Here is a 10,290-nt window from a genome sequence, read left to right as displayed (position 1 = left end):
TTTACATTTTCAAACAAATAATTTTTACAAGAATGCTTATTTATTATGAGCAAAAATTACCTTGACAAGTGGGCCCACGGAAATCTTACGGGGTTTAATAAGACCAGCAGCAATGTGCTGCACCTATGCTAGGGTAACTCCTGACTGGGGGATTAATAGATTGAGAGCAGCTGAAGGGCTTGGGGGTGCTGTGGGTGAGAGGCTGCACATGGCCCAGCCATGGCACTGCCAGCCCAGAGAGCCAAAGGTGTCCTGGGCTGCACCCAGAGCCCCGTGGGCAGCAGGGCAGGGAGGGGATTCTGCCCCTCTGCTCTGCTCTGCTCTGCTCTGCTGAGACCCACCTGGAGCACTGCACACAGAGCTGGGCTCCCAGCACAGGAGGCACAGGGACCTCTGGAGACAGTCCAGAGGAGGGACACCAAATCAATTAGAGGAATGAAACATCTCTCCTGTGAGGAAAGGCTGAGAGAATTAGAATTTTTCAGCCTGAAAAATTGAGAATGGCCTAATTGCAGCTTCCCAAACCTGAACGGAGCCTGCAAGAATGATAGAGCAGGACTTGTTAACAAGAGATTGCAATGATAGGACAAACCTACTGAAGGTTTAGATAGATATTAGGAAGAAATCCTTTACTGCAGGGTATGAAGCACTGGAACAGGTTTCCCAGAGAAGCTGTGGATGCTCCATTCCTGGCAGTGTTCAAGGTCAGTTTGGATGGGGCTCTGAGCAACCTGGTCCAGTAAGAAGTTGTTCCTGTCTGTGGCATGGGGGCTGCAACTAGATGATCTATAAGGTCCCTTCCAATCCACACCATTCTATGATTCTGTGATTCCAGTTCTATCCTAATTATTTGTATGCTGGAGATTGGTCTGCCTCTAGAAATATGCCTCTCCATGAGATTAGCAAGCATCCAGGCTTCAAGGCTCTCATGGGCTATACCAATCCTCTTTAGCAACTGAAAATGTTCTACACCATCATTTGTTGACGATGTAATAAATAAAACACATAGAGGAGGAATTATAAAGATCAGAAGACATTATTAGCAGGATAGCCTTTTTCAGATTTAGAACTGAACATTTTCATTGAAAGGGAAACACTTTGAACCTTTTAGTTACTTTCTCTCTAGTCATTAATACAGACTTCATAATTTGTATGTCTAGAGCACTGAACAGATGGCACTTGAATCTAGTCTAAGCTGGTTTAACTAATTTCTGCCAATCAGGAGGGTCCATTTCCTTCAGTTATGATAAGCAGTAATGATAAGAAGGTAACCTTCTAATTGACTGTGACATACAGACATCCTAATACTTTTATCTCTCTCAGCTCAGAGATTTTTCTCAAGACATATTTTTCCTTGGTTTTATTCAACACTGAAAGAAAAATAAATGTACTTAGTTATTTGTGTTATTGACTGTTTACAGTGTAACTGAAAAATAACTATGTTTTTTTTTTTTTCTGAAATGAATACTTTTTGCTTCTACAATTACCTTTCCAGTTTCAGCTGCGCACAAACTCTGGAGAGAAGTGGGTGTATGAGTAAACAGGCTTCCATTGCTTAGTGGTTCAGGCATTCATGTAAACATGGAGGTCTCCTGGGGTAAGCTTCTGCTTCCACTACCATTTATGGTTTTTGTGGGTGGTTGTTTTTCCTCAGTAGCTATGTCACTTAAAATACACAAGAGAATCCGAGGGCAGAGATCAGAGGTAAGGTCTTCCTCTTCCCATACCAAAACACTCCAATTTAAAGGGTAACAGTCAGTAGTTGACTTTCTGGCCTGCAAAATTCTGAATGCTTGTGTGCAGAGTTATAAATAAAAGAAGGCAGGTGGAGAATAACCTTCAAAATGAAACTGCTGTTATTTGGTGCTCCAGATGTGTTTATGTCACAGAAAGAATGCTGAGCTCCTTGGTCCTATCAAAAGAATAGTGTTGGAAGAAGAACCAGAACCTCAAATATGGGTCATTGGCTGAAATTGGGTTTGCAGGACCAAGGAATGACTGAGTGGAGGATTTTTTAAAACTAGATCTTGGACAAAATCAGTCAAGTCCTTTCTTACATCTTGCCCTTACTGGGCAAGAAATAGAATTGAGTCATGAAGGAGCACATGCTCAATTTGAAAAATTTTGTTATTAACCATTTTCTCAGCTGTAAAATGGCCAATGCCTTAGAGACCCTGAGGTTTTTACAAAGTTTTAAAGATATGTTAAACACACTGGCTATGAGTATGATACTTTGATAATCCCACATTTTTAATTAAGTCTGCAAGAAAGTAAATCTCAGCTGAGCATATGCCTTGCAAACTCATATTTTGTCTGTGTATGTTGCTAAATGCACTATTTTTGTCAGCTTTAATTGCCTTTTACACTGTTCTGATTTGCTGACGAACCTCGCTTCCTAATTCTACTTTGTTTTAATCTATTTTCTAAAATTGCATCTGCAAACTTTTGTATATTTTTTCATGCTCTTTCCTCCCTGTACTACTACCTGTACTATGCTATTTTTTAAATATATAAATTTAAAATAAAAGACTATTTTGAGCTAGAGCTTTAGTTATAGTTTAATAATGGAACACCTACAGAGCAAAGTTTTTGGCCAGTTTTGTGCATTCTTCCTTTCCAGAACGGATATAGTAAGATGCAACTTATCTATAAATGCATTCATGCAGTGATGGATTTTATTACTTCCTCATGTGGAATTGAGCAATTATGATCATCCTGATCTTAAAAGATGCTCAATAACCAGAGCTCTCAAGGGATCTAACAGAAAATGCTCAGCATCTCTCAGAATCAGTCCTTGCAATGTAAATTGTCATTTCGGAATAACTTAATAGCACTGTAGAAATTAATTTTAGTTGTTTTCTTTATTTCCTTAACTATAAAATTTTGCTATTTTGTAATCCTTTAAGGCTGTTTCTGTAAAAAATAAATCACCATACTAAATATACTTTGCTTGGTTTAGGTTGTGTGTTTCATTTTCTCAAATGCTCCATTCTGACATTTGAGATTTTTGCTTATTTATCATTATTTACATAATCTTGAAAGCAGTGCAGTCTTGAGTTTCATTGCATATTTCTTATGAAGCTTTAACTATGTTGATCTTAATGTTATTCTAATCTACCTCACTTTATATTATCACTTCAGTAAAGCAAGAGTGCTTATAATGCATGCTCCCAGAAGAAAGAAAAATGAGCAACTAATTTGACAAATTAAGTGGATATTGCTTGTTTCCAGTTTGATACTACTCTATAATATTAGGGAAAAGTGAATATTTAATAATTGCTGTTACAAAGGATCATTTGCCCTCTTTCAGTTTGTAAAAATAGGCACGCATTACAGGAAATCAGGCGTTTGGTGTGCAGTTTAGGCTTTCATTTGTATGCATTTTATAAATGCTTGTATGTTTGTGTCTCTGTGTACAAATACATATTTGTATATAGAGAGATATTGATGGATAGATAGATACCTGCCTTGCAAAGCATGCAAACACAGTTCCCTGAGTATTGCTATACTGATACATACACATACTATATATATATATGTATATATATATATATATATATATATATATATATATACTGCACTGCTTCCAAATAATATTTGTCATGTTCCAGATGCTTGAAATGACAGTCTTTGTGTATAATATGTCTCCAGCACAATTTAGACTACCATACGCTCATTTGCCCTCAAGTGGGCCTATTTAAAGTATAATTGACTGCCCTGGCAATTATTGTGAATAGCAGCTGTCTACTGGTAAAAAAAGAGGCATATATATAATGACAGAGAAAGGATCAAATACAAGCAATAGAAAAAGAACATAAAGAAATATCTATATAAGCTATTTTAAACCAGATTTTATAGTGGAAAGCCACAAGGCCTATTAGCCATTTCCAAGTAAGGACTATCAAAAAATAAAAGAAAGTACTCAACTATTTATGAAAGGCAGCTGGGTCTACCCTAAATTTAAAACTGGAAAATGTTTATTTGTTCGAAAATTGTTACAGCTACCCCACTTCATTTATTTTCATTAACTGTGTTAGGTTTTGATGAAACCTTTGTTGTATCATGTACCTTCTGTTTCAGACAAAAACACCTTGCTTTGTTTTTCTCCTAAATAGCTACATAATTAGATGGATTATTTCATGTGTCTGTGCGTGTGTTTGCTGAAGAGAACAAGCCAGATAAATTAGCACTTAGCAGAACACACAATAGCACATAATATGTCCTTGTGTTTCATATAAAGCTTTATTTGTCATTCACGGGTGGTTGGCAAAACTGACTTTGCTTTTGAAAATGACAGGTGGTACTCTGGTGCTTTCTGTATGAAAAAGAGAAACAACCTTCACCAAAACAGTGTCTCTCAATAGCTTCTGTGATTTAGTATTCAACCCTGGACTTGTGTTTCCTCTAAACTTTTGTTTCATTTGCATCTCTTAGGTCTGACATCACCAAGCCAGTTTAATAGTTGAGATTCTATGCCACAAGTTACATTGAGTCCCAAAAAGACCTTCTTTCCTCGAGGCCTTATTATAAGACAGGTGAAGTTCAGTATATTTCAATAAGCTCTGCATTCCATGTCAGGAATCAATAGCCCTCCTCCTTTCTTTAGGGGTTATTAAATTGCAGCTGTAACATTAGCCTTCTTTATCTAATTGATTGTCTTTTCACAGGGCTGAGAAAATCAATAGCAGTCAATGGGACTGCCCTGTTTTTCCTTAATAGATGTTTTCTCCTAATTGGCTGCCTGGGTGGCTTCAGTGAGCTCAGTATGTTTTCAGAAGTCCGCAATATGTTGCAGTTCTTGTAAACTATTTTACCATGTGCAACGGTTATTGATTTTATAATGAAATCTAGAAAATTCAATAGCAATCAGGAATATAGATCAGGATTCCTAGGTACGTTAAAGCAAAGGGCAAACTCAGTTTGCTACCACTTCAAGCTGTGATCCAATTAAATGTGTCATTAAAGTATTATGGTAGCTAAATACTTTCTCAAAAGACAGTTGGTCATCTCTTCAAAATTTCATATAGAAGAAGAAGCATCAAATTTTTTTGACCATGATGTCCAAATTATAGTTAAGTTTAAACAGCTGATAAAAGTATTATAGAACATTTTCAAAACTGAGGTTGTCATGAGTTTTATCTATCTTGACCTCTTGAAATATTCAAATAAGGTACCTACTAGAAAATCAAGTTAGAGAGAGAAGGGGTGAGGAGTAACACTCAGCGCTACCCAAATTATGCATTTGACCTTCTTTGAAAAGGTCAGCATGTCAAATGCCTTATTCTCAGAGTCCACTCAACACTTAGAAACTCACTTCTGCCTTCAGACTAATTTTGGAAGTGGCTAAATTTCATGAGCACTTATTTGATGTCATTTCTCTGTATCATATTTCTGCTCAAATTTTCTTCTATACCTTCGTGGGTTATCTTTACCTTGCATGACTGTCAGGCAGAACAGCAGCATCAGCAGCACATCAATCACAATCTGCAGAGATCAGCAGTCAGTGGTGAAAACAGCAGAAACTAAAATGCAGCCTACATTATATAAATTTGTTACTGACTTAAGACTTGCTCTGCATTAGAGCACTATATTTGCAATAAAACTCCCCAGTTGTATACCATGATAGAGTGACAGCAGCTCAAGTTTCTCTGATAATGACAGGAGCTCAAAATTTCTCTATTGAGGAGACGCAATTCTGTCATTTAAAGGATAGGAAATTTTTCACATATCTTTGTTTCTTATCGGCAAAGTGAAAGAAAAGAAAATTCCATGTCATTTATATGACATATAGAATAATATGTCTCTGATTTTCTTCCTTTTTACCTCTGTTGTCATTGTTGGTGTTCTAAGTAAAAAAACCAAACCTTTTTCCTTGCTTTCCATCTTCAGCAAAGGGCTCTTTAGTGAACTGAGTCATCCTGACATGGCAAGATTTTGGATGTATAAAGAGAGACCTGCTTGTATGGAAAGGTACAGTGATTAAACAAGTTTTTATCTATATACAAAAGTGTGTTACTCAAATAGTGTACTATTAAATGGAAGTAATGTTAATGAACATATGAACTGTAAATATAAATCACCAGCGTATTCTAAAATCAAAGAAAATGTTTTCTTCTTAGTATATCTATCACAAACATCGCATAAATCTGTAATTAGAAGTATTGAATTCCATATAAATATTCCAGTTTTGTATGAAAATGTCAATATTATTAAAATGAATAAAAATTTGTATCTATTCTGTAATTTTTGTTCATCTACAATGCAGAACTACATGCACGATTTAAGACATTGCATAATACTTGAGAAAAGCCAAATCAAATGTATATCCATATTAAATCTGGCAACTGCATAACCTGTATAACAAGAGGAACTTAGGAAAAATCCTGAATATGCAAAATAGTATCCCTTGGACATGCTTTAGTCAGATGGAAAATGTTTGTAAACATGCAGTAAAATATCTTTGATTCTACCCCAGATTTCTTCTATTCTGCACACAGATTAGCTAAATAATTGTGAGACCACCTGTCTGTATAATGTGTTTTCTTATACTTGCCACAGTGTTCCCTGTGCTGCTAGTTCCTTCTCACCAATCCAGCACACGAACTATGTGCGTATCCTTTGTGGCTGGTGAGAAACCATGACACGTCTCCATATGATCTGTCCCTGGGACCTTGCTGAATCTTTTGGGCGCACAGAACATGACCATTTGCCCAGCTGAAGGAAGTGAAAAATGGCTTAGTGGAGTTATTGTTCCTTTGCATTTATGTTTTATTTGGGCTACATGTAAGAAACTGGGAACCTGACCTGCTGCGATGTTGGAGAGCAGTTAGGTCTCTTTGCATATTGCAATGAAAAGTCCCGATGTGCTGACCAATGGCACACAGGTGCATAAACTTGCTAATTGCTTTGTGACATTATGGTCTTTGGGCCCAGTGGAGCAGGAGGCCATGGCAGTCCTTAACATAAATCATTCTGTTATTCCTGGTGGAAATTTAATTCTAAAAGGGAGTTTTTTTGTGGCCTTTGCTAGAATATAGAAATGTGTAAACGCAGCAAGAGAACACCAAGCAATAAACTTAGAATAAGGTATATGTAATTTTTTTTTTCCAAAATCCAGAACAATTTCTGGGATGGGGTGGGGGAGGGGGGGGAGGAAGTCTTCTATTAATTGCAAACTTAATTATGCCTGTAGTTAATGTGGTCAAAGCAAGAACAACAAATATGAATCAGATTTGTTCTCTGTCCAGCTTATGACGTAACTGACTGAATGTAGGCCAGAACTCATGTAGATTGTTGCTTGCAGCACTTCCATCCACTCTGAAATATGCAGAGAAATGGTGCTTGCTTCATTCATTCCTTGTTCTATTTAATTATGGATTAATATGTTTTCAATCTCATTAGTTACTGGAAGGATTGCAAGTTAAAGACGGTCAATTTCACTTGCATGAGTACATATCTTGGATCTCTATGATATTTGAATATTTCAGCTTTTATAGCCTCATCTAGTTTTGTTATTTCATTATGTTTCACCTTAAAAGTGTTAAAAGTGCTAATGGAGTTTGAACAAGATTTTACTGTAAATTATTTGAAACAATACATTTTACAGTAAAATTATATGAAAAAAGTGTGATAAAATTGTCAATTACTATTACACTGAAAATGTATATCACATTAACCATTTGTTTAAAAAATAATGGCTAAGAATTTACTCACAATTTCTGTCTGTGACAATATTAGCTTTTTCACCATATCATTACAAGAACTAATTGATATTGATTCATATTTTACTCCAGTACTTTTTCACTTTTCAGATAACATTCTGTTCCTAATATTCTCGATTTCTGTCTCAGAGACATCTCTGGTAAACAATAGACTTTCTCACTCAAATTCCTAGGATATACCATATCTGATATTAATCGCAGTCATTCATCTATTTTATTCTATTGCTTTTGAATATATTTATGCAACAGGCAGATTTTTCTAACATGTAGATAAGAATGCAAATATTGCATAATTTAAACCAGAGACCTCATTACTTTCAACCACATTTTTCACTTAAATTTTAATTCATATTAATCACTTAATATTTAAGTCACAGCAGAAGATGATTTATTTAATATTGGGATTTGTATTTCTACAGTAGGCTATACATGAAAATTAAAATCAAGTTTCACATTTAATAAGTTCCAGCCAGCTATTTTCATCTGGAGGGAATATTACTTTAAGTGCCAATTTGCTATACTTCTGTTACAAAATCATAATGGTCCATAAGGAAGTGAACACCAAATCAAGGCCAAATATAGTAAAGGATTTAAAGGAAGCAAGACTAGGACAGAAGTTAGACATTGACGTTTTAAACTATGGCTCTATTCTGAGTTGCTAGATGCCTCTGGAGGTGTCTGAATCTCATAAACTACTCTGTGGCTTTGAAGTTTCCAAGTCACCCAGCTTTCCCTTAGAGTGGCTCCATTTGTGTGCACTTTTAGAGAGTGAGCCTAACACTCCCTAACAGGATTTGCATCTTTTTAAAGTATTGTTGCATCAGACATTTTGATCTAAAGTACAACGAAAGCAAAAGCTGGTTTTGTAGCTCAGTGGATCAAGCTTTTATTTCAAAAAGAACACCTCTCCCCCCACAAATACAGCTAGACACACGGATTCAATCTTACTCCCTTGCTGTACTTCACATTTCTACTAAAGCAATACAAGCTGCCTGGGCAGATATACCTCTTCTGCTTAAGATGTGCCACAGTGCAGAAGGAATTCAAGATTTATTCAGCCAGAAAGAGCTCACAAGAGTGTGATTCTTTAGCCCTATGAATAGGGCACTCATTTGTGAGGTAAGGGACCACAGCCCTGTTCGCAGGACTGCTTCTGTATTTTATCCAATGACTACTTAATGGATGTGCAAGCCCAAGAGAGCAGGTAAGAAAGCAGATCTTCCACTCAGCAGATGAAGGCTGGCTTTTATGTTCTCTATGTAAGGATAATGAAGTGGGTTTTTTGCCCCTTACCTCCCCACGTGGAATGCTCACAGTCAGAACACAATATGGACAATAATAATTGTACGCAATAACACCCTTTTTAGTCTGCACAAGTTCAGACTCAAGTGTGAATCACATTATAAATAATAGAATCTAATAAAGCAAGACAGTGCAAAAGAAAACTGAGCTTCTGTCCTGCAGCAAGATCCTGCAAGCTTTTGTCTTATTAATAGTTTACTCGTGCCTATACACACTGTCTGAAATATCTCCCCTGGAAACATCTCTAAGGTGATTTCATAAAGCAGAACTGTACTGTTTCCTGTGTATGTTTGATTTATTATTTTTTTAATATATAATAAAAAAGCTCAGTCCTTGCCAAGCTAAGGAAAAAATGTATTCTGTAAAGATGATAGAAGATGAGGTAAAAAATACTAAGACACTGCTAGGTTGGAACAAAATACTAAAGGAAGCAAAAATAATCACTTTAGAGTTTCTTTGGTGGGACATTCAGAGCAGGATCACTTCATGACTCTGTATTAACTTGTACAGCTATCCAATCTGATTCAAAGACTGACTCCCACTCTTTTTTCCCTGGAAACTGCAGTGAATGCCTGCCTACTGCTCTGAAGTGGAATAGCAGAGAATGAAAGGTAGGCCTACTGCTTTGAAGTATGGAAGAGCAGAGAATGAAAGCTAGCCATATGAACCAAGCAAATGAGACTAGTCCACTACTAAGGTATCATTCCTTTCTCTTTTTATTCTTTCGTTCCCTCTCAATCTCCCTTTGTTGTTTAGAAGATGCATTTATTCAAACATAAATTTTGACTAACAGAATTAATCTAACCAGATTGTTGCTGAACTCTGGTGGAAAAAGACAGAGTCTGAATATTTCCAGTTTATTACCAGAGACAAAAAACCCCAAGTTCCAGCAGCTCCTCTGCAGGGGCTATCAAAGGGTGTGTTGTCCGTAGAATCAGCAGTCCTCTCTCAAGGACTGCTCTTACCCCAGGCTCTCCTATGCCTCAAAACTACACTATTCAAACTTTCTCAGAACTATCCCACTTAGTTCAGAAATGTTGATGTGCCAGAGTTCTGCATCCCACCTACATCTCTGTCAGCAGGTGATTTCTCTCACGGTCCGCAGTGTGTGCGGCAAAGAGGGTGTCTCAGGGCCTGGACCTCCTCGGGGTGTGGTATCCTTGCTAATCTTCTTGTTGGCATGTTCTTGTTTATTCTCTGGGTGTCCTGACTCTGCAAAGAGGCTTCGAAGTCTAGACTTGATTCAGTGTTATCTGAATTGTAAGTG

At 36.8% G+C, this 10,290-nt stretch overlaps 1 long non-coding RNA gene across 1 annotated transcript; it reads left to right on the top strand.

Moving 5' to 3' along the window:
* Positions 1–1,679: 1,679 nt before the first annotated feature.
* Positions 1,680–9,772, top strand: LOC134431894 (uncharacterized). Its single transcript, XR_010031141.1, has 3 exons — positions 1,680–1,704; positions 5,890–5,970; positions 9,589–9,772. It is a non-coding gene; the product is annotated as an uncharacterized LOC134431894 (long non-coding RNA).
* The last annotated feature ends 518 nt before the right edge of the window (positions 9,773–10,290 follow it).

Source organism: Melospiza melodia, chromosome Z, assembly GCF_035770615.1.
Source record: "Melospiza melodia melodia isolate bMelMel2 chromosome Z, bMelMel2.pri, whole genome shotgun sequence".
Taxonomy (NCBI): domain Eukaryota; kingdom Metazoa; phylum Chordata; class Aves; order Passeriformes; family Passerellidae; genus Melospiza; species Melospiza melodia.
Note: the sequence above shows the minus strand (reverse complement) of the source record. Positions and strands in the feature narration are given on the sequence as shown.